The following is a 23,596-nucleotide window of genomic DNA, read 5'->3' as shown; positions in this document are numbered from 1 at the left end:
CTTCAATCCTTTGATACAATATACAGGAGTTTGATATAAATTTGTTTTATTAGATTTACTAAATAATATTTGGTTTGTGGTATAAGCAATTTTTTCAAAATCTTTCTCTATGTGCCACAGTTATGACTATGTCAGTAAAGCAGTGAGTTGTATTAGATACACTCATTAATTCGTTCGGTCAACACATATTTGTCAGATGCTCACTGTGCGTGTACAAGGTGGTGTTGCCCAATGAAAAGGATGGTAGTCACCTCTGTAGCCCTATAGAGATTACCGTTGAATAGAAAGATCAGAAATATAATCATGTAAATATATAATTACAAACAGTTATAAATGCTGAAAAGGAAAGAGTGCTTCAAAAGGAGGTAGCAGGGGACCTAAATCACTTTGTGGGGACAGAGTCAGAGCAGGTCTTCTTTAGAAGTTATAAGATATTTGGGCTAATAGTGTAAAAGTTGAGCGAGGTGAAATGGGAGTAGAAAGATCATTCCAGGCAGAGTCAGCTTGAGTAAAGGCCCTGTAGTCAGCAGATGTCCTGTGGGAAAGCAGAATTTAAAGACCACTGCTGGAGCTAGAGTTCAGAGAACAAGATGTGCCATAGGTTGCCAGTAAGGCAAGAAGGGATCACACTATTAAAGGCCTTGCTATACCATGAAGAAGAAAGTACAGGGATAGGTGATTAGATGTGTATTTTAAAAAGATCACTGTGGCTGCGTGGAGTGAGCCAAAGCTGACGTGGGAGACCAGCTAGGATTCTATGGCAGTGGTTCATAAGAGTGATGATGACCAATTCATTTGGGTCAGTAGACTCTCAGGGCTCAACAGTTCTGGAGAAGTCATTGCTTTTTCCCCTCCCTATCCACTGCTTCTTTCCCTTCCTTTTCTATCTCAACTAAGCCAGCCTAGACTAATGAGCATGCTTTTTTTTTATTATTGTTAATTCGTAAAAGTCATAAAAAGGGTAACCCCTGATACCAATGTATTACTACCTCCCCACTCCCAGAGCATTATGAGCTGTTGAGCAGAACATGTTCAAACAAAATAGTTCAAAGAAAGCACTGAATTTCTCTCAGACTAGAGAATATCTGAGGGCATTGTATGCCTTCAAGTGGTTCTTTGCATGAATAGGCAAAGGCCTCAGATGCTCGGAAGCTGGGCAAAATTAATGAATGTAAGCAGAAGCAATGGAAACCAATACAACTTGTCACACACTCCCCCTCCTTTTTTTAAAATTTAGTTTTAAACTGAATATGAATGCCATTTCTTTTTTACTGGCTGCCTTTGATAAAAATCCTAATTTTTCCTGCACCTGTCACCATGACCTGATCATTATCAATGCTATTATGTTATGCTGCATTATTTGTACATGCTTTTAAAAATGTGTCGTGGGGTGGGGGGGAACCTATTTGGTGTTTCTGCAAACTTTTTAGGTGTTGGGCCCAATATGGTGTCATATGATAGAGAAGAAAGGAGAAAGCTCTGATTATTGTAACAGGCTGTTGTTTCATATGAACTATTTTAACTTAAAAAATAATTCATATCATTTTATTGGGTTTAAAGGTTTCAGCTGCCAGGGTAAATGATGAGCTGATTTTCATGTGCTTATGAATGTTTAAAACAGTTTCAGATTACAAATAAATATAGAACACTTCAGTCTACCTACTTGAAATACTCATATTTCACATATATATTTACTCATATCCACACATGTGTATTATTATGTCCATATTAATAAACATTTCACACTGAAACATTTTGCTTTTCTAGACAAAAGTATGTATTTTTTTCTCTTCCATCAGTGAGCAGGTATTACTAAAACCTCACAGAGGATTTGCTTGTCTGCTTGTTTGTTTTTAAATATAAGAGGAATGTAAATTTCGTGTCTAAGTTCAAGTCAGATCAGTCGAGTGCTATGTGAAGAAGGGTTCTGAGGCCAAATCAATATTCAGAGGAAAATAGTACATGATGAACCTGTAATGTCTGCCATAGGAGAGGAAGAGGTATTAAGTGCCCTGTTTTTGCCATTTCTATAGTATCCCAAAGAGATATACCCAGAGTTTAAAATCTAGCAATGCTTGTGTTTCTTGCTGTCTCTTCTTTTAGCCCTTCTATATAAATTCTCTTTAAACCTCTACTCATCTTCCTTCTAAATCCACAATTCTTTCCCCAATTCTCTTCTTTACCTTTTTCTTTGTCATAGTTCAGTTCTGGAAGTTTTTCTCTGCTTCTGGCTTTATCTGGTAGTATGAATGACCGCTACTTGATTTTGATTACCCCAAAAAGTATCTTTTGAGGGTTATCTTTCATCTATCCTAATAAATCCACTTTATCATCTGACAAGGTTAGCCCTTTTCCTGCCTTACTCATCTTCTGAGCCTTGTCTTTGACTATTCTTACAGCCTGCTGATGCCCCTAGTTTATTTATATATTCTAAAATCAAAATTCAATTCAAGCCAGTTTTGTTACTCATTAATTCTATTGTTGCTACTACTAAGTATTTTACCCAATAACTGGAAACCAACATCTTATCCCTTCATGTGTCTACTAGGAACTCAACTTTTGTTTTGTTTCGTTTTTACCACATACAGTTACAAATCCAGCACATTGCATAACCCAGTTTGTCCAGGTGTGGCTTTTTTTTTTTTAATTCTAATGTAGAGACAATTCTGATCAAAACAAGGGCAAGGAGAACAGTACCATGATTAAGCTTGGGAAATGCAAGACATTGTATCTTTTTCTGAGTTATTCAATGTTCATAGGCATTTAAAAACCTTTGATGATTTCCAACAATACATAAACCTATTTAGCTTTGTTTATCCATGAGTTCCCCAAACTTATTCCAACTAATACCTATTAGCGTCCATTGGAAATGCTAGTCTATATTGTTCAAACCTAGTAGTGGAGGCTCCAAGCTCTCTCTCACCTCCTTAGCCAACACTGTCTCTTCACTTACAACCAAGGCTCTGACCGCCATGAGCATTTTGGATGAAGTACATAATATAAGAATGCTGTGTTCATGAGTTAAATATACTTTGTGATTGGAAAACTTGGTGTATGTGTGAGCATGCACATCTGCATGTCCTCTGTTCATCCTTCATTTTATCAATCTGTGAGCTTACATGTGGGATGTTTTCAAGCAGATTATATATCCTCTCAATTCAGTTGTCCTCCTCTCCTGGGTTTTAACGTGGAAAACCAGGAAAATATGCTATCACAAGTTTTCAAGCAATATATTTATTTCAAAGAATATTGCCTCCATTTGTATCACATTGTTTCTGCTTCTGTGGGGAAAAGCAATGGAGCTTATGAGGCAGAAGTAATTGAAATCATGTTTTTAGGCAGGCAATCTCAGGAAGACACGAAAAGGGAGAAGAGAAATACTTGGTGGATTCAAGAGCTCAGATATATTTGTCTACCTCCTATGAAACAGAGGAGAAGACTTTTCTTCCCATGCCAGGTGTTTTTCAAAAGACAGCACTCTTAGCTCTGCTGATAACAGAGATTATGTTCGATTTTATTAAGACATGGCTTTGAGTAAAATCAAATCATGTGATAAGGAAGTAACCACTTTTCCATTTGTTTATCAGTTCTTCTGATCAGGACAAGGAGAACATTTTTATTTGGTTCTAATAGATCTTTAACACCTGCTCTGGGGCTACAGCCATGCATGACATCAGTCAAACTTTGGCCTCATGGAGTGTACATTCTGGTAAAGGGCATAAGCAGTAAATACATGAACAAATAAATGTGTAAAGTAATAACAGTTTCTAATTTGTGCTACCTTCTACTCATGGCTGATGGTACTGCTTTGTCTTCTGCTTCAGTGACATAAGTGTTCTTTTTTAAAGAAATATATTAACATTTAAAAGTGAATTAATTTAAATAAAATATATTAAGTAAATTAATAGCCCAGGTGGTACCTGCATATGACAAAAAAAAAAAAAAATGATCATGGAAGTATCCTGTGTTGATATGTGGGAATAGAAAAGGTGGGGAAGATGGTATGCAAATTACTTTAATTTGGGAAAATTAATGTAAGGAAACCGAACATATTCCATGAGTGGAAGATATACTCCAAAGTGACTTACTCAGTGGATGTGTACAGTAATAGTTACCTTCTAAAGGAAGCAATCCCAGAGGGTTAAATACCAGAGAAATTTAAGTGATCGGGCTAAAAAGAAAGGTACTTTCAGTGAGCAGTCCAATATTGTGCTAAAGTATCCAAAATTATATTCTTCTGAATGGAAACCAAGGATGCTACTTGACATTTGGTTATTTAACTAGTTTATTATTCCCTGACAAGCCACGGGCTGTGTGACGTATGGATTTCATTATTGTCAGGAATTAGAAAACACAACCAAACTGTTTCCTGCCTCTTTCCAAGGGAAGAAGAAAATAAGATGCCCTCGCTGGTAAATCTTGTCATAGCCCTAGTATTTTTCAGTGGTACCTTATCTACTGAGATCACATTAAAGCAAAAAACAAAAACAAAATGCAATGACTTCCTGTAACATTTTTCTTCTGTGAAATATATTATTTGTCCTAATGGCAACTCAAAATGGGCCAGGCTTATTACACTCAAATTACTCATACAAATGGAGCTGCATTAAAGCGCCCCCACAATAAGTCAGTTACAAAGTCAGAAAAGGAAGTTGTACCGGCCAATTCTTTGCCTCGTGTATCATCTTAATGGTACTTCCTGTCTCAATATAACCAAAGATGTTTTCAGTGTACTGGACCTTGGAATGATTTAAATGGAAAAATAATATTTTTCCTGAAATGCTTCTTTGAAATTTAGATGCAAGAGAATGATATAAAGGATAGGCACTTGCATTCCCTTAACAAGTGTACATGGGTTTCGTTCGATGTATCCACCTTGTGCTGAGGCTATAGCCATGAATGACATAGACCAAACTTTGGTCTTGTAGAGTGTACATCCTAGTAAAGGACTTAGGCAATAAACAAATGAACAAATAAATATATAAGATAATAGCAGATTGCAATTTGGTTCTAAAAGAAATGAACAGGCTGCTGCAGTGAAAAGTGATGAGGAGGTAGGGTACTGCCATGCCCAAGAAACCCCGCTTAGAGTAGGTAATGTGCCAATTAATACCTGAAGTATATGAAGAAACATTTAATCCAGTAATTCCACTCCTGGGTATTCATCCAAAGAAAATGAAAACACTAATTCAAAAAGATATATGCACCCCTGTGTTTATTGCAGCATTATTTACAATAGCTAAGAGAGGGAAGTGACCCGAGTGTCCACCCATAGATGAATGGATAAAAAAGATGTGGAGCACGTGTGTGTGTGCACGTGTGTGTGTGTGAATATTACTCAGACATAAAAAAGAATAAGATCTTGCCATTTGTTTTTTGTTTGTTTGCTTGTTTTTATTCATGAAAGACACAGAGAGAGAAAGAGACACAGGCAAAGGGAGAAGCAGGCTCCATGCAGGGAGCTGGACATGGGACTCGATCCTGGGTCTCCAGGATCACGCCCTGGGCTGAAGGTGGCGCTAAACCACTGAGCCACTAGGGCTGCCCAGATCTTGCCATTTGTAAGGCAACATGGATGAACTTAGAAGGTGTAAGTGAAATAAGTCCATCAGGGAAAGATGAATACTATATGATTTCACTCATATGTGAAATGAACAAAGAAAAAAAAAAAAGACAAACAGAAAACCAAACTCTTAAATACAGAGAACAAATGGGTGGTTTCTAGAGGGGAGATAGGTGAAACAGATAAAGGGAATCAAGAGTATGAGCACTGGGATCCCTGGGTGGCGCAGCGGTTTGGCGCCTGCCTTTGACCCAGGGCGCGATCCTGGAGACCCGGGATCGAATCCCACATCGGGCTCCCGGTGCATGGAGCCTGCTTCTCCCTCTGCCTATGTCTCTGCCTCTCTCTCTCTCTCTCTCTCTGTGACTATCATAAATAAAAAAATAAAAATTAAAAAAAATAAAAAAATAAAAAAAAAATAAAAAAAATAAAAAGAGTATGAGCACTGAGTAATGTATAGAGTTGCACAATTATTTTGTGCACCTAAAACTAATATAATGATGTGTGTTAATTATACTTCAATTTTAAAAAAGGATAAAAAAGAAGAAGGAGTACCAAGGAAAATATGCCAGGCACAGGGAATAGCAAGTGCAAAGGCTTTAGATTGGGAAGGAGCTCCATGTATTCTGGGACCAAAAAGAAGAGCAATGGTATAGATTAGTCAATGATGGGGAACATGCTACCAGAAGAGACTAAAGAGCAAAGCAGGGCCAGACAACTCAGGGCCGCCCAAGGCACATGAAGGATTCGAACTTTATTCTAAGAACATGTGTTACAGGATTGCAGGGTCCTTGTCTCACGGAAAGGATGAATCTTGTGGACACAAAAGCATAAAGTGAAGTGAAAGTTTATTAAATGAAAGTGAGACCAGAAAGGAAAGAAAAAGCTCTCTAAAGTGAGAGGGGTTCCAAATGGGTAAATGGGTTGCCACTAAGGACTTCTTGGGGCTGGTCTTTTATTGAAAACTTGACTAGGGAGCTTGTGGCCTTAAGATTCTTGTGCCATCTTGGTTTGAACAAGGGCTACTGATAACACCCTTAATGACTTACTTCATTGAGGTTTGGTCATTTTCTGTAATTACACTGTAGCCACCAAAGAAAAACACTCCATAACACCCAGGGCCAGATAGTCTGGTCTATTCTTTTATCTCTTATTCACTCTGTCTTAGCACTTCTGCCTTCCAGGAAGAGTTTCAGAGCCTGGTCTGGGGCCCCCTATCTCTCCTTGCCTTGACCTTAACCCTTTCCTTACTCACATGGAGAAGCTGTCAGAGGGTTTTAAGCCAGGGAGAATATGATTAGATTTCTGTCTTGAAAGCTAAAGTGTCTTTAAGGATCAGAGTTAATTTGGAATGAAGGATATATTGGTCAACAAATATGGAGCACGTACTATTTCCCAGTACTATTAGGGTTGGGGAAATAATAAACAACTGACCCTTGAGATAGAGCCACAGAGCAAAGCTGGTGGGAAAAATCCAAGTGCCCCAGACACAGAGTGATATATTTTTCAGGAGTCACTATAGCTTTCAGAACTGCAAAGGCCACCTAATGACAAAGGAGTGAGGCCTCCTGAGAATCACCTCCTTTCATGTTTACTCTCTTGAAACTCCATGTTCAAGATCACAGTCCAGGAGATATTTATGTTATACTGAGTGGGCACTTGGCTACCATTTCTCTTGTTTTTCCTTTCTGAGAAAGAGGCTTAGCTTCTTTCAGAGTTAATTAAATCATAAATGGTAAAGGCCAACACTGACCCAGAAATTCAATTTTGCTAGGCTCCCAGAAGATGTGTGGGTTGGGAAGAAGCAAAATTATAATTACAGTTTTGGATGCTCAGAGGCTGCCCGGCCTCCCAACCCAGAAAGCTTGGTCTAGAAGCCACAACTTTTATTGAAAACCAGTTTGTGTTTGCTTGTGAGCTGGAGAGCGAAAGTAGGCTGGCTGATAAAATAAGAAACAGTAGGGTAGATGATGGAAAGGAATGGGGTGCTATAGAGACCAGGCTTCAGAGATGGAGCTCCTAATGCTACACTCTGTCATAAATTTGCTACCCCATCTTATACAGCTTACCAAGCTTTCCAGCTTCACCATGTTCTGATGAGTGGTATCCAAGACCACTTCTCCCCCAGCAATTCTATAGGTTATTTATCCAGCTGACCCAGGTAAGAGCTATAACGACAGATCTTGTGGCAGAATTTTCAAGAATTCCAAGTAACGTGGAGGTGATGACATTTCTAAAGTTGGTAGGAGTTCAGAACTGGACGATTGAGTAGTGGCTAAAGTTTGACATTATACAGTGATGCTCTATCTTAATGTGAGAAATTCATGGAAGTTCTGATTTCATAGGTAGTAGGTATAAAAACAAGATGTATTTTTTTCCCTAACCCTTTAAGGACTAAGTGACACAAACTTTATTTACTTTCTGGTTCAGCTCCTTGAATACCTTGCCTGAACTTACCTATCACTTGTACCTAATGCTGGAGTAATCTAAGATCTGGACTGATCACCCATTACTGTGGAAATCCTGTATAATACATTTATCCCAAATGTGAAAAACCACTATACTTGTTACCCAGTGATCAGCGAAAATGTAGGAAGAAATGGCATATTGTTTCTTGTATGTAATAATGGCATGCAATCCAGGAACTCAATTTATCCTTACTAATAAGAAAATAAGAGAGGCTTGGTCTAAATTCATCAATGCATAGAAGCAATATGGCATCTTGGATGAAAGCATAGAATCAGGAGCCGGAGTGCTGGGTCCATATCTCAGCTGCATGACCTTGGACCTGTTACTTAACTCTTGTGCCTCAGTTTCCACATTCTTGTGAAAATTAAATTAATTAGCAAATACAAAATATTTAAAACACATGCCATTATCATGGCTTCATTCTTGTTTGGAAGGAGGAGACAGAGATGGGGAAAAAATAGCCTGAGTCTAAAATAGCAATTAACATTGATGCAGCACCTTCTAAGCGCCACTTGCTGTGCTAAGTATTTCATAGTCAGTGTCTTGTTTAATGCTCTACTGACACACCTATGAGGTACTATTGTTATTGCCTAAATTTTACTGATGGAAATATTGAGATTCAGAAAGGTTAAGTAACTTGGTCAAAGTTGCACAAATAATAAATAGCTGAGCCAGGAGCCAAACCCAAAATATGTACTTTTAACTCATTCTGCCCTTCTGAAAGATATTATGCCACTAAAAAGTATTTTTTAATTAGCATTGACTACTCAACAAAACTATCCAATAAGGCTCATTTCTTTTCCATAAACGCAGTTATTTCACGGGTTAAATCACTGCCCCAATTTAAATGGTGATGAATGTGCTGTCACACATTAGCACTAACACAGGTGTTCCACCTCACAGCAGACACTCAGCTCAGCAGGCATCCCTCAACCCATATGCAGCAGCACTGTTAGATGCTACATACATGAGTCTACAAAGATAAACCAGGGGTGGCCCCGGCCTTCAAGGTGCTTTCAAAATCCCAGAAGAGCCACTGATAATAATGATCATCATCCCTCTTCATGGGAATCATTATCAATAACAATGCCCGTACCATTCATTGAAATCTGCTAGGTGCCAGGCAATGCACTAACTATTATATATTTGAGTCAGACAGTCCTGGGTTTAAATCTCAGCTCCACCACTCACAGACTGGGTGACCTTGGGCAATAGATTCTTTTTTCTGAGATTCCATTTCTTCAAATTTGAGACAGAGACAATAATACAACCTGGCCTATAGGCTTGGTCCTGAAAAATATGCTCCATATTAGCAGCTGAGTTCAATGCACAGCACATTATAGCCTCTCAAGAAATAATTGCCAAACATGGACTATAATCTCACTAAATCCTACCTGGTACTGTAACAAATAGATCCCCTCTATGCCTCATTACACATAAGGAAGAGGAGGCTCTTCCTCAAGGAAATTAGGAAGCCTGCCCTAAAATCCTACAACTCCTTAAATCCAGGCTGTTTGACTCCAAACACATGGAAAGGAAAGAGTCAAAACTGCCTAAGGAGAGAGGGCACAATGTCCAAACTTCTTTCCAGAGCCAGAGTGCAGATCCTCAGGGAAGGCTGACATCAATTTGATGATATAAGAGCTGGTTCCCAAAGGCAAGAGGAATGCAAAAGGGCAGTGGTCTTTGCCAATTCCTCACGCAGAGTCATGCCAAATCATTCAGTCCCCTAAGCCTGGGTTCCTACAAGCCCATTCTTCCAGCTTCTTTCTGGATCAAAGCCTTTGTTCAAGAGAGGCTAGAATGCTACCAAGATCATCTTTCTCTGTGTATATCTGTTTTACAAAAAAGCCTTCTGTGCTGTGATATAGAGCTCACCTCACTTCAGAGATGCAGATGAGTGTGGCTTCTGGAGAATGCCGATGCTCTTCTTATCATAATGCCAATCATCATGGTATTTGGAAACTTCTGGGACTCCTGTGCTTAAACTCTGGAGTCCCAAAATTCCCTGGGCTCCTTCATAAGGATTTATAGGTTTCACCCTACCCCATAGCTTCTGGTTCTGAGAGTTTGGGGTGAAGCAGCTATTTTGGGGAGCCTTTCATAGCTGGAATCTGGTTGGAAACATTTTGGTGAAAATATGGAAAATAAAGGTTCAACATAAGCATAAGAGCAAATCCTTTGGGGTGAGACAATCCCTAGTTTGGCTTGTGCCATTGACTGTGTTACAATGGATGAATGACTAACTCTTTCTAAACCTATATGTCTTCAACTATAAAATGAGGCTAATGATACTTGTATTATAGACTTGTTGATGAGGATTTGAATTTGATAATATATGCAAAGCACTTGGCACAAATGTAAGAATTATTATTCTTATCTTTATAATTTATTATTGTCTTCATTGGAGACAGAATAAAAGGGAAACAGGTAACAAAGGCCATCAGTTGGGTGCCTTTTTTCAGTTTAGATGCACTTTTATAGTTTCCCTTGAAATGTGTTCATTTACATGGAGATGACTTACTTGTACTTGGAAAAATCTGTGTATCAGGCTGGTTTTCTTATAATACCTTACCTGTAACCAATTATCATTAAGTGTTGATCAACTCAAAGATATCTTAATGGCAAATGGCTCTGGAAGAAGCTGAGAAGAAGGTCCCTGTGATGGACTTGAAAACTTCTGTAGAATACTAACAGTCATAAAGCAGATCTCTCTAAATTGGGGTGTATCGTGTCATGTAGCAAATAGAATATCATGCAATCTAATGAAGGTAGAGTTTTGTTGCTTGGGATTTTCTTATCTTCTATAAATTTACTAGAGAGACAAAAGGAATAAAAAGAGAGCTCTTGTCTACCATTACTTTAAGTATCAAGTAGTACAATAGAGTTGCAATATCAGTAATTGAAGGCTATTAGGAAAGAGGAATTGGAAGAGGAATTTTAGATTTGAAATCCCAGTTCTGCTCTGCCATGTGTCATCACCTTGTTTTTCTCCCTGCTGCATCAAATTACACAAACTATCTCCTCCAAAGCAGAACTAAGTGATTGTCTGCTGAGCCAAATGTATCAAAACTTGGGGCCTGGAACATGCTTCTCTCTTTCTGACTTTTCTACTTTAGAGAGACCACAAACAAAATAAATCTCAAACCCAAGCTGGCCTCTAGAAATGGCAGCCTTTAGGACTCATTGTGCTCTTTGGGTCACCTGTGACCAGAATTCATACCATGGGCCTGTTACCTACTGATCCACAGATACTTGTAAGGCAAGGGAAGCATCCAATTGCAAAGAGAAAAGCACAAGTATGAGCACCTATTGTATGCTAAGCACTATGCATCACTGCGCATGGTGCTGAGGATAGAGCAGGGAACAAAAGAAGCAAAAATCCTGCCATTGTGGCACCTACAGTCTAATAGAACAGACAATTATTAAGACAAGACCACTTTAAATTATTGGGTAGAGATGCATCAAAGTTTGGGTTTGGCCTTATTATTTAGTGAAAATCTAGTAACTTTGCTTCAATTTTGTCTTTGGAAGACCTGATAAATGTTATTTCAAAGTCATTTCTGTCATCACTGCACTTGTGTGTGCTCAGTGATCATGTAATCACATAAATAACTACCATAGCCAATCATGTGATAATACCTACAATACAGGCAAAGTATATCATTCTAGCTTATTGTTAATATTTGAATATTCATTTTGAAATTTAAGTGAATATTCCAAATGCACATGAGAGTCAAAATCTTAATATAAGCTTTATTTTTTTTTAAAGAATTGATTTATTTATTCATGAGAGACACAAAGAGATAGCCAGAGACACAGGCAGAGGCAGAAGCAAGCTCCCTATGGGAAGTTTGATTGGGGACTCGATCCCAGGACCCCAGGATCATGACCAGAGCCAAAGGCAGACACTCAACCACTGAGCCACCCAGGTGCCCTCTTAATATATATGCTTTATATGTTGAATTCAGTCAGTGTTTCTGTACACACACTAACATACATATTTGTTATCAAATTATTGACATATGTAATAACTTACAATTATAAAACTGTTTTATATGAAAAACCAATTAAGATTTTCAAACAGTTAAGTAAGTAGGTGAATATTAAAATGACACATTAGCTTGATATCTTGAGGAGCACTAAATCATTTTGGGCCAAGAAATCTTTATAAAATTTAAATTATAGCACAAGGCAGAAAAATCAAGGTGAGGCTATATCATAATTCTAATCTTTGTAGACTCATTTGTGTATCAGCATTCATCTCATAAAACAAAATATGATAGCTTGCCTTAATTTGTTTCTACACAGGAAAAAGAAAAACTTAATAAGTCATTGTCACCAGTGTCAGTTCCATGCCCTGACAGAGCAGGCCCCCCAAACATTTTACTCCTCCACCAACCTCAAAGCAAAGTAATTATCTATTTGGCATCCATCCTAAATGTACCGTATAGAGGCACCGAAGGGAAGATTTTAACTGAGAGTGCTAAGAAATTCTTATTTCTACAGCATAATAACAGAAGTTTACATTTTAACTATTAAAATTTGAATAATAAAATTATTATAATGACTGAATTGTTAATAACTTTATTGGATTCTTGTATTCCCAGAAGGTTATTTTGTGATGTCAATATTCAGCCTTTTCTAAATATTTATTGTAACCTCAGTCCATGTAATATTCAGCTAATGTGTGGGGTCAGGCCCCTCCAGCTTTGCTGGGAAACAAAGATGTAGGGTGATTCTGTGGAGATTAGCCAAGTTGGGAAGAAGCTGTTTTAATTAGCTTGATCAGAAAGTCTTCCCAAGAAGTGACAATTGAGCTTAAAAGTAAAAAAAGAAGAAGCTGGTTCAGGAAAAGAGCATGCTGGACAGAGACAATAGAGATTTCAGAGACCTTGTAAGGAGGAACCTGGCATGTTTGTGGGGCAGATAAAAGGCCACATGAACTGGAGCAGAGCGAGAGGGAAGGGAGTTAGAAGTGAGTCAGTGAGGCTGGCTGAAACTAGATTTTACAGGGTTGGAGATCAAGGTTCAAAGTCTGGATTTTAAGACTGAAAGTAACCTGATGGTGTTTACATATCTAAAAGAGCCTGTGGCTGCTATATGGAGAATGACTACATGGGAATGGGCAGTAATGGAAGCAGGGACACCAATTGGGAGGCTGTCACAGTCATGTGGGAGATGATGGTACTCGGTGGTAGCAGAGAGGGGAATGAAAGGGCAGGTTCAAGAAACATGGGGACATAGAGCCAAGACTCTCCTTTCATTTGTTACTCTTCCCAAGGGAAGCGCTATACACTCTGGAGGTTACATTCAAACCCAATACAACCCTTGGCTCTTCCCTTATGAGTATATAGTTCTTTATTACCACCCAACCTTGCTTTGCACACACTGCTGCCGATTTGTAAGTTGTACTTCTGTGTCTTGGTGAATGACCTTGTGCAAGTTGAAGCCAGCCTGGCATCTCGTACAACCTTGTGGGTAATGGATGTACACCTAGGAACTGGGACAGTTGATTCTCTAGCTGGGTCTTTTATTCCCTGCAAAAATTACTCTACAGCTGTACTAAATTTGTTCTTTCTCCATGTTAGCCAAGACGTGTCTTTTACAGAATGTTACATGCTGACATTAGGGTGACATTGACACCAAACTAAAAAAGAAAATTAATGAATTCACTTTCCCCTCAAGGTTTCATTTTGTGCTTGGTTTAAAGTCGGATTGCACTGTGCTTGTGGTAATACTTGCTGCTGGTAGGGAGGTATTAATGTGAAAGGATTTGAAGAAATAACCTACAATGGGTCCAATCTCACATAGCAAGGGAGCAATTTTCTATAGATAATGTGAGTGTTGGGTACTTGAAGTCTTTCATGAAGATAATGTTTAATTACATTTAAATAAATCAGGCTTGAGTCCAACTTCACAATGCAATCGTAGAGTCAGGACTCTGCTAACAGATGCAGCTGCTGAAAAATCTGGGCAGGAAATACATATTTTATACATACACTTCAAATAATATTTTTTAGCATCTATTTTGTATGAGGCACTATGGTCAGCCTTATTATTGGCTTAGTTTTTAAAAGGAGATATGGCGGCAGCCCCAGTGGCTCAGCAGTTTAGCACCACCTTCAGCCCAGGGCATGACCCTGGAGACCCGAGATCGAATCCCACGTCGGGCTCCCTGTGTGGAGCCTGCTTCTCCCTCTGCCTGTGTCTCTGCCTCTCTGTGTCTCTCATGAATGAATAAATTAAAAATCTTAAATAAATAAATATAGATATGGTATTTTCTGGTCAAAAAATTAATATGTCTGTTGCCAAAAATTGAGAGAGAGTGTTAGGAAAAATTTTTAAATTACTCATGATCCCAATACCAGCAATAATGATTGTAAACATTATGGTGTTGTTTCCAGTTTGCTTTTTTGTGTCTGTGAGTTTTCATACACATCCACAGATATATGCACATGATAGATAACTTTGTAGGGAAATCTTTATACTCATCTATGATTGTTTCTTCAGGAGAAATTCCTAGGAATGGTATTAGTTCACAGCTGGTTAGTTCCTACATATTGTTGAGTAAGGTGACCAGTGTATCCTGGTTTGCCCAGAACTTTCCTGTCTTAGCGCTGAAAGTCCTGTGCCTGGGGCAAAGTGGAGCAGTTGATCATCCTCTGTGAGTGAACACTTCTATTCAACCTCTGTCATCCTGTGTCCTGGGGGAAAGTGTGTGACTGATAATGACTTGCTGAATTTATTTGTTGGGGGGCCTCTGTCTCTTCAGCTTCCACCATCAGGATACCATCTCTGGCTCTGGAAGCCTTAGAGCATTCACTGGAGCTTTCAAACCTGAGCCTGAAATGAAGATATGGTTCAGCTGTTTGTATACAAACAGCAAACAAGTCATTGTGTTCAAATGAAGGTCACGCTCTGGCCTCACTGAGCAATCTCAATTTGCTCCATTTGTCTGAATACATAAAAAGCTTCACAATTAGAATTATCATGTAAACAGCAGAGTGAAACTTCATGCAAGCAGATTGCATTGTAGTGTTTGTACATTGAAGTGAGAACAAGTAACATCTTAGTTATATTTGTGTAGGATATCCTATAATCATTGCACCAGGAGAAAACAAAGTCACAGATTAAACTGGATGGAGAACAATACAATACAAAGAAGTCATTATGGGAGTTTTCCAGGTCTTTTACAATAACCACTAACAACATAAATCCTTTATTAAATGGAGTATTTTTGTTAGTTCCTTCCTAATTGTTTTTTTAACCTAGCAGGGATCAGGACGCCACACCCATATTGTAGGTGTTAAATTCAAGTGAAAATGTGTCAGCCAGGCAAATCTTAGGAATAAGGTTAATACCACTGGCTTTAGTTAAAGCAACCTTAAATCAGCTACCAACTTCATTGCCTAATAGCTAAATTTTGCTATCGTCTAGGAAAAAGTATTATATATAGAAAAAATGGATGTGTAAATATAAAATCAAATATAAATATAATTTAAGGGAATTTTTATATGTATATATAAATTTTTATATGTATATATATTTGAGGGAAAATTTTTGAGGAAAGTATTCTTTCTTCTTTTCGCTTTTATTATCTTTTTAATAAGTAAATTAATAAAAAGCTTTTACCTATGTTTGAAATATAAAACACCAACGCACTTAAGAAGTAAGAAACTATGGGACCCCAGTGGCTCAGTGGTTGAGCATCTGCCTTTGGCTCAGGGCGCGATCCTGGAGACCCGGGATCGAGTCCCACATCAGGCTCCCTGTATGGAGCCTGCTTCTCCCTCTGCCTGTGTCTCTGCCTCTCTCTGTGTCTCATTAATAAATAAATAAATAAATAAATAATCTTTAAAAAAAAAGGAAGAAGAAACCTATATAACCTTGAGGACGTTCTAAATAGAGAGGCAGTTAGTAGGGTTTAATTCTAAACCTTCGATGCCAGGATGACTAACACCATGTGAGTCTCTTGAAACTGATGTCAGACATCTTGTTTAAAGTGGGAGTAAATCACACAAAACTCCAAACCAGCAGTATTTGCCCTGATTTTTTAGATCCAAGACTGAACAGAAGTACCTACTCTCTCCACATGAGGTTAAACCTAATCAAGGGACAAGTAATTAAAATTTCTTCAGAGGAATACTTATTTTAAAAAGAAAATGGGAGAGCACAGATCCAAAAATATTGTCAGTGCAGCCAAACCGAAGACTGTGGTTTCATGCAGCTCTACTGTCTTGTCTGGTTGTTTTAGATCTCCAGGTTCACCTTGCATCCTGATTTATTCTACTAATTCTGCATCCTTTTTCATTCCTGTCTCCTTATTCCTTCATAAATATTCACATAAAACTATGAATTAGGCATCACTCTAAGCATAAGGGATACAGCAAAGAACAAGAAAGGCATAGTGCCTGCCCCAGAGGAGCCTATATTCTAGTGAGAGGAGACATAAAATAAGTATGTAAGCAAACAAGAGCATTTATGAGAGCAGTGAGTACTATGAAAAAAATTGAACAGGGCGCTATGATGGGGAATGACCAGGTAGGAGGAAATGCCCTTTAGATTGGCTGATCAGGGGCCCTCTCTGAGGATGCATTATTGGAATTGAGACTTCCATGTCAGGAATTACTTTGTCACCTGGAGATCAAGCAGAAGAACATTTAAGGAAGAGGAAAAGGCAGATTTAAAATCCTCAAAGTGGAAATACGTTGTGATATTCAAGGAACAGAAAGAAAAACATTATATCTGGAGTAGGTCAGCAAAGGGAAAATAATAAGAGAGATAGGCAAGTCTCGTATTGGGTAGAGCCTTGTGGACCATGAGAGCACTTTGGATTTAATTTAACTGTGACAGAAGCCGTCAGAAAGCTGTGAGTGAAGGACAGTCATGATGCCAGTTACTAAATGAGCAATAGATTGGGAGGAGAAGCAGAGCACTAAAGTAGCTTTGTAATATTCTAGTCTGAAGTTGAGTGATGGCTTCCTGGGTGTTTATTTAATTACTATGCTTCAAAAATTACACATGCTTCAGGGTAGACTATTTGGCAATAAAAAAGAATGAAGTACTGATGAATGTCACAACACTGATGAGCCTCAAAAACATGATAAGTAAAAGAGGCTAATATGAAGGATTCCACATTATATGATTCCACTTATATAATATGTGCAGAAAAGGCAAACCTATGGAGACAAAAAAGTAGACCAGTGGTTGCCTGGGATTGTGGATGGGAGTGTAATCAGCTGTAAGACAGATACAAAGGATCTTTTTAGGGTGATGGTTATATTCCAAAACTGGATCATAGTTATGTTTACACAATGTTGTAAATTTACTAAAGGTCATTGAACTATACACTGAAAGGGGACAGGTTTCATGGTCTGCAAATTATACTTCAATGAAGTTTTATTTTAAAAATTATTAGGAGAAAAAAATTTTCTGTATGTTCTTTAAAAAGAAGAAGAAGAAGAAGAGAAGAAGAAGAAGAAGCAGCAGCAGCAGACATAAGGAAACTAGTAGAGAGCTGTCCAAGCAAGAGGTGATGATGGCTTAGACTGGATTGAAGAACAGTAGATATATTTTGGAGAGGGATGCCTGGGTGGCACAGTGGTTGAGCATCTCCCTTCGGCTCAGGGTGTGATCCTGGGGTCCCAGGATCCAGTCCCACATCGGGCTCCCTGAGGGGAGCCTGCTTCCTCCCTCTGCCTATGTCTCTGCCTCTCTTTCTGTCTCTCATGAATAAATAAATAAAATCTTTTTTTAAAAAAAGATATGTTTTGAAGAATGATCCAGAAAGAAAGGCTCATAGTTGAGTTAAATATGTGTATGTGGAAGTAGGGAAGGCAAGAGAGGAAGCCAGGAGAGTATCTAGGTCTGTGGTCAGAGTCACCAGACAGTTGTGGTGCCATTTCCTGAGTAGCAGAAGAGCAGGTTATTCATTTTCACCACATCTGGTAAGTCACCATCAATAGGAAGCACGTTGCTAATAATTAGTTACTAAATTTTGCATGTGCACACACACACACAACAATGTCAAATATATAAGATTTATAGGAGTTGTCCCTATATTAATAGCTCTCTGATTCTCTTGTGCTTTTATATACTTTTTTTTTTTTTTTGAGTCTGTAAGAAAACAATTACCTAATGGCTAAAATGTACAGGGAATTGTATCTAATCCACATCCTGCTTCTTTGGTGTCATGGCCCTGGGTGAGTGAACCCAGCTCAGGTGGTGTTTATTGTTGCAGCAGTACAAACTGGTTTAGTGCCTTACTCCTCTGCCTATGTCAGGAAGCATTTCTTTCCAAACCAGTTATGCCCATGGGAGAAACTCACAGAGCAGAACACCTTCCAAATTTGTTTCTTCCTAATTTGAGAATCTGAACAGAGAAGGAGGAACACTTTACTTCACCTGTAATAGAAAAGCCCTAAACATTTAGACATTATTAGCACGAAAGATTGTACCTGCAAAAACTTCCTCAAGGCAAGGGATGGCTTAAGTGATTTATGAATACCCTGTTTACTCTGAGGCTTCTCAATTAGAATTTCATATGACAGTTTGAGGCTGAATATATTTGCGACCTCAAATAATTATGGCTTTTTAAGAATCCAGTTTCTTCCCATCCGTTTTTTTTTTTAAGTGGTGGTAGTGAAACAATTCTGACAGGGAAGGGAAGAGAATAAATGTATACTCGAATGATCTCCAGTCACCGAACTAATTTACGAAAATCCTCGCAGGTTAGAGTCTTTTGCTGCTGCTATAGCTTGCTTAAACAATTGTTTAGATGATAAGCATATGTAGTGTGCATATATATATTTTAAAATTCCTTATCACCATGTAATTTAAAAGGAAAACATCAAATAATGGTTCGTTTTAAAGACTCTCAGATTACCCTAAGAGCATTACTCTATTGAGCAATTTCTATAGTTTATGGCATCAATATAGTTGATGCCTTTTAAATCCCTTAATTTGAAAATTTCAGCTTAGTAAACAGGCCATAAAGTAGGTCTTATTTGCTTTCTAACAAATAAAGCAGAACAGCTTGTCCATGGGGATTTAAATCATAATTTACATTTAGGTTTATTTTTATATGTAGGCCATAAGTACAATTTGCAAAGCTGGGTGAAACTAAGGCACTAGAAAATTAAAAAGAGAGATTTATTTTTTCCCCCTTAACATTGGGCTCAGTTGTAATTTAAAACTGCTTTAATTATACAGAATAATTGGATTAGGCAGAGGTTTGCACAGTTTGTCAGGAGCAGAATATGACAGTTAATGTTTGCCGTTCTGTTCTGTTGAAAGCAGGATACACACATACAAACTGGAAAGAAAGTGAAATGTAATATGGAAGTGATTCAGAGGAATTAAGGACTTAACATTATGTAAAAATAAATCCTCATATATACATATTAATGATGAGATTTCATAGAAAAAATCTATTCCAAATGTGGCTTCGAGAAGAATTAGGACAGATACCTCCTTGTAAGTCACCCTCCCTTTATCAAATCTGACATATTTTTAACATTCACACAGTTAAACATGCAGTGTACAGCACATCTTTCTAAAACTTCACTCTTCACCACCCTCACATCACACCTGCACACCACCGGTGCAATTATTTGCTTTATATTTTTCTTCAAATCTACTCTTATTTTTTTAAGATTTTATTTATTTATTAGAGAGAGAGAGAGCACACGCACAAACGGGGAGGGGCAAAGAGAGAGGGAGAAGCAGACTCCTCACTGAGCAGGGAGCCGGGTGTGGGGGCTCAATCCTGGTTCACAACCTGAGCAGAAGGCAGATGCTTAACCCATTGAACCACCAAGGTACCCCTACTCTCATTTTTAAAGTTAGGTTTTGAAGGGAATCTTTTTCTATCTGCTTGTAAACAGGAGTAGCCATAAAAATAACTTCAATGACAATAAAACGATGTTAGTGAATTCTAGATTGATATTGTTCCATGAAGAAAGAGGCTCCAAATATCAACAAAACTACCCTCTCTTTAAAACAGAAGGGAATGAGGTAATTTAAGACATTCTTCTGCCACATTGAGACTTTCTTCCTGAGATAATCAGAAGGAATGGAAAAGCATGACTATCTCACAAGGCCATTTGGTGCCCCACCTTTGTGCCACCTTAAATCATCTCTAGGATACAGGACTTTTGAGGATCACAGTATTCAATCTCTGTTGAATGGTTTAACTATACTCTAAATTTCTCTGGTTTACGTTTATCATCCTGGGTGGTTTTTCTAGAACATTCCATTGTTTCTTTCCTGCTTAGTAAATCTTTCCATGTCAGCTTGTAAAGTGCAGTGAATGGGAAACACTTAATTAATGAAATTGTTGAATGTGGACAGTCATGACCAAAGAGGGAAAACATTTTTCTCCCCAGGTGGCTTTATCTCTTGAATTATCTTACTAAGATATCAAATGAAAGTGTTAATTCTTGAGGGGAAACCCAAAGAAAGCTCCACAGAGAAGAAAACATTTGAAATAGGCCCTTACTTTTCTCTGAATTTTATCTTAATATACATTAGCATGGTATTACAGCCTTGAAAAAGAAGAGATAACTCGTATTAAAGAAGTTCCCAGGCCACAAATAAATAAAATGAATAATTCATTAATTTGATAAATTTTAATTGAATATCTACCATGTGTAAGATACTAGATACCAAAGATGAAAAAATGAAAAACTAAGACCTGGCCCTCGGGAGGCAAGCGCACTCACAGGAAAATAAGTGGTACATATTAATAATGAATATAAAACAGAAAAGATTCTATTCTGAGGCAAACAGCAGATTCCTCCTTTTGGAGAAAACCAGATAGTCCTGGAGGAGATAGCTTTTGAAGTGGCCTTTGGATTTGGCTATGAAGTGTTTGCAAGTGCAGGCTGGGTGGGAAAAGCATTCCAGCTAACGGAAGCAGCGTCCATCAAACGCCCACAGTATGGAGGTGCAGGACAGTGTGGGGAGTGTAGGTTCTAAAAAGGTATAAGAAGAGGAAGGGAAGAGAACAAAATCTACAAATATCAGCTAAGTCAGGGCAGGAAAAAAAAGAGTCTTGAAAATTAAACTTAAAGAAATAAGTAAATTTAGAAGACATAATATGAAGCTTGGAGAAGGAATGTTCAGCAGCTGACTTCCAAAAGACCCAGCTCCAGCAGTTGCCTGTTTGTGGGCCTCCTCAATCCACTGTTAAACTCTGGAGTGAGGGAATCTGATTGGCTCAGCCTGGGTCAGGAGCTCCTCTCTGGATCAGTCAGGTGTGGCTCTGAGGGCAAGATCACATACCACAAACTACTGGAAGCCAAACTAGGGTGTGGAGGTGGGACCAGAGAGAGAGAAAGGGTCATCCTGAGCTGGACCCTAGCATACGGCCACCTCCGAACAATTCTGTGAAAGGAGTGTTATCATTCCCATTTTATAGATAAAAACTGAGACTTGGTACCCTTGAGTGATCTGCCCTAAGGAATGGGAGGAAACTTGAAAATACAGAGGAAAGAAGTTGAATAAATTTCTCAGATTTCCCAATATTTCATGTAAGCAGGAAACAAGTTCATTGAAAAGGGATGGGCAACTTTCTCTCAACAAGAGATTTTTTTTTTTAAGATTTTATTTATTTATTCATGAGAGAGAGAGAGAGAGGCAGAGACCTAGGCAGAGGGAGAAGCAGCGTCCCTAGGGGGAGCCTGCTGTGGGACTTGATCCCAGGACTCTGGGATCATGAGCTGAGCCAAAGGCAGATGCTCAATCATTGAGCCATCCATGTGCCCCAAGAGATTTCTTTTTTAAGGGACTCTTTAAGAGGCTGGAAAAGGTTTGGAATAGTTCCCTTTATTTATTTATTTTTTTTGAATAGTTCCCTTTAAAAAAAAAATTACCAGCCCTAGTTTAAATGGCTCTTTGCACAGCTGTGTACTTAGCAGAGAACAAGTCATTTGCATTTCTGGATTATTTTTTCTTGGAGACGGATGGTCTCATGCAATTCACAAACAGCTGGATCTGGGAAGGGAGTGCAATGGGATGGAGAAGAGGAGAAAAGGCAGGGAGAACAGAGATTCGAGGATCAAACACTGGATCTGACCCAAACAGCCAGAGACATCCCCATCCACCCTCTTCCTATCTAAAATTTTTAATAATTCCTATCTAAAATTTTGTACCACCGGATGAAGGTGAGAGGTTTGAGCCAAGGTTTCTGAACTTCAGCACTACAGACATTTGTCAGTTCATGGTTGCAGAGATTTCCCCTGTGCATTGTAGGATGTTAAATGGCATCTCTGAATGCCAAAAGTTCTAAAGAGTTCTTTAAAGCTATAAAAAAGAAGAAGAGAAGAGAATGAAGTCTGTAAGCATAAGCTGAGTAGATGCCAGTAGCATCCCTACCCCTGGTTGTGACAACCAAAAAATGTTGAGACATTGCCAAATGCCCCTTGGACAGGAAGAGTAAAATCAATCACCCTCGCTGAGAACCATTGACTTAGCTAATAATTCTTTTTATCTGTGCTATCAAACCATTTTAATTTATTTCCACTGACTGAAACAATGGTTTAAGGAAAGGATAGTTTGGCTCTAGGGAGTTAGTTTATATTCATTGGCCTCGTGGGCAGTATCATTAGTTAAGGACTGCATCATAGAGTCTGATTGCCTGGTGGCTAACTCAGAAAAAATGGTCAGTGCAGGATTGAACACTCCTCTTATTAAGACCAAATCATGACCAAGGTACAGATTGTGAGCAAGATGGCTAGACCTTTATTGTAAATCAATTTATGGCTTTATTCTCAGTCATATTATCTTCTAACATGCCAAAAATAAATAGAAATCCATTTCAGTCTAGTCCATTTCCTGATGGTGTCCACGGATGGAACCGGATTCAGATGATTCAATCAGAGTAAATGGAGAGATGTATTTCAGTATTAATTAAATGCTAAGGAGTTATCAGCCACCAATAAAGAATAATTTAATGGCACTTTTCATTCAAAAATTCAACTCCCACCTCTCTGTCTCCCTGATCTAAGTATTAGAGTCTCCAAAGTATGAGACCAGGAATGGCTCGGTTTGGACCTTGGTCTCCCATGGGCTCAGTCAGCTCTAGACAAGGAGCAAAGCCACATGGTGTAGACACAGCCACTAGAACCCCATCTCCACCCCACATTTGGGGGTCTACTCCCAGAGAAGGGAGATAGAATTTTCTTGAGATGCACTTACCTTCCATACCGCTATTATATGTTTTCAAATAAAGTAGATTCTAATTCCGTTGTTTTAATTAATCCAGGTGCATTTTTAAATTACATTTAAATGTTAACCCTAGCTACAGATCCTCTTTATTAATCAATTAACTTTACTTGGTTGAATCAACAAGATAGTTAAGAATGCAGAGGACTCAGTGTGTTCTTGACCATTTCCAAATCAACTGAAATATTTCCGCAGCAAAGGGAAATGTGCTTGGGAATGCAGGATAAAAATGTCCCATGGCTGAATTTTAGCAACGCTCTTTTCGAAGTCCAATAATCACAAAATTGGGGAAGCATTTACAGCCTGGGATTGCCATCTAGTGGCTAAATCCTATCA

At 38.4% G+C, this 23,596-nt stretch overlaps 1 protein-coding gene across 14 annotated transcripts in view; it reads left to right on the top strand.

Moving 5' to 3' along the window:
* Window positions 1-23,596, top strand: part of CADPS (calcium dependent secretion activator) — a 459,187-nt gene that overhangs the window by 225,531 nt on the left and 210,060 nt on the right. The window lies entirely within an intron of this gene.

This window comes from Vulpes lagopus, chromosome 7, assembly GCF_018345385.1.
Source record: "Vulpes lagopus strain Blue_001 chromosome 7, ASM1834538v1, whole genome shotgun sequence".
In the NCBI taxonomy this organism is placed as follows: domain Eukaryota; kingdom Metazoa; phylum Chordata; class Mammalia; order Carnivora; family Canidae; genus Vulpes; species Vulpes lagopus.
The sequence above is the reverse complement of the archived record's forward strand: the minus strand, read 5'-3'. Positions and strand labels throughout refer to the sequence as shown.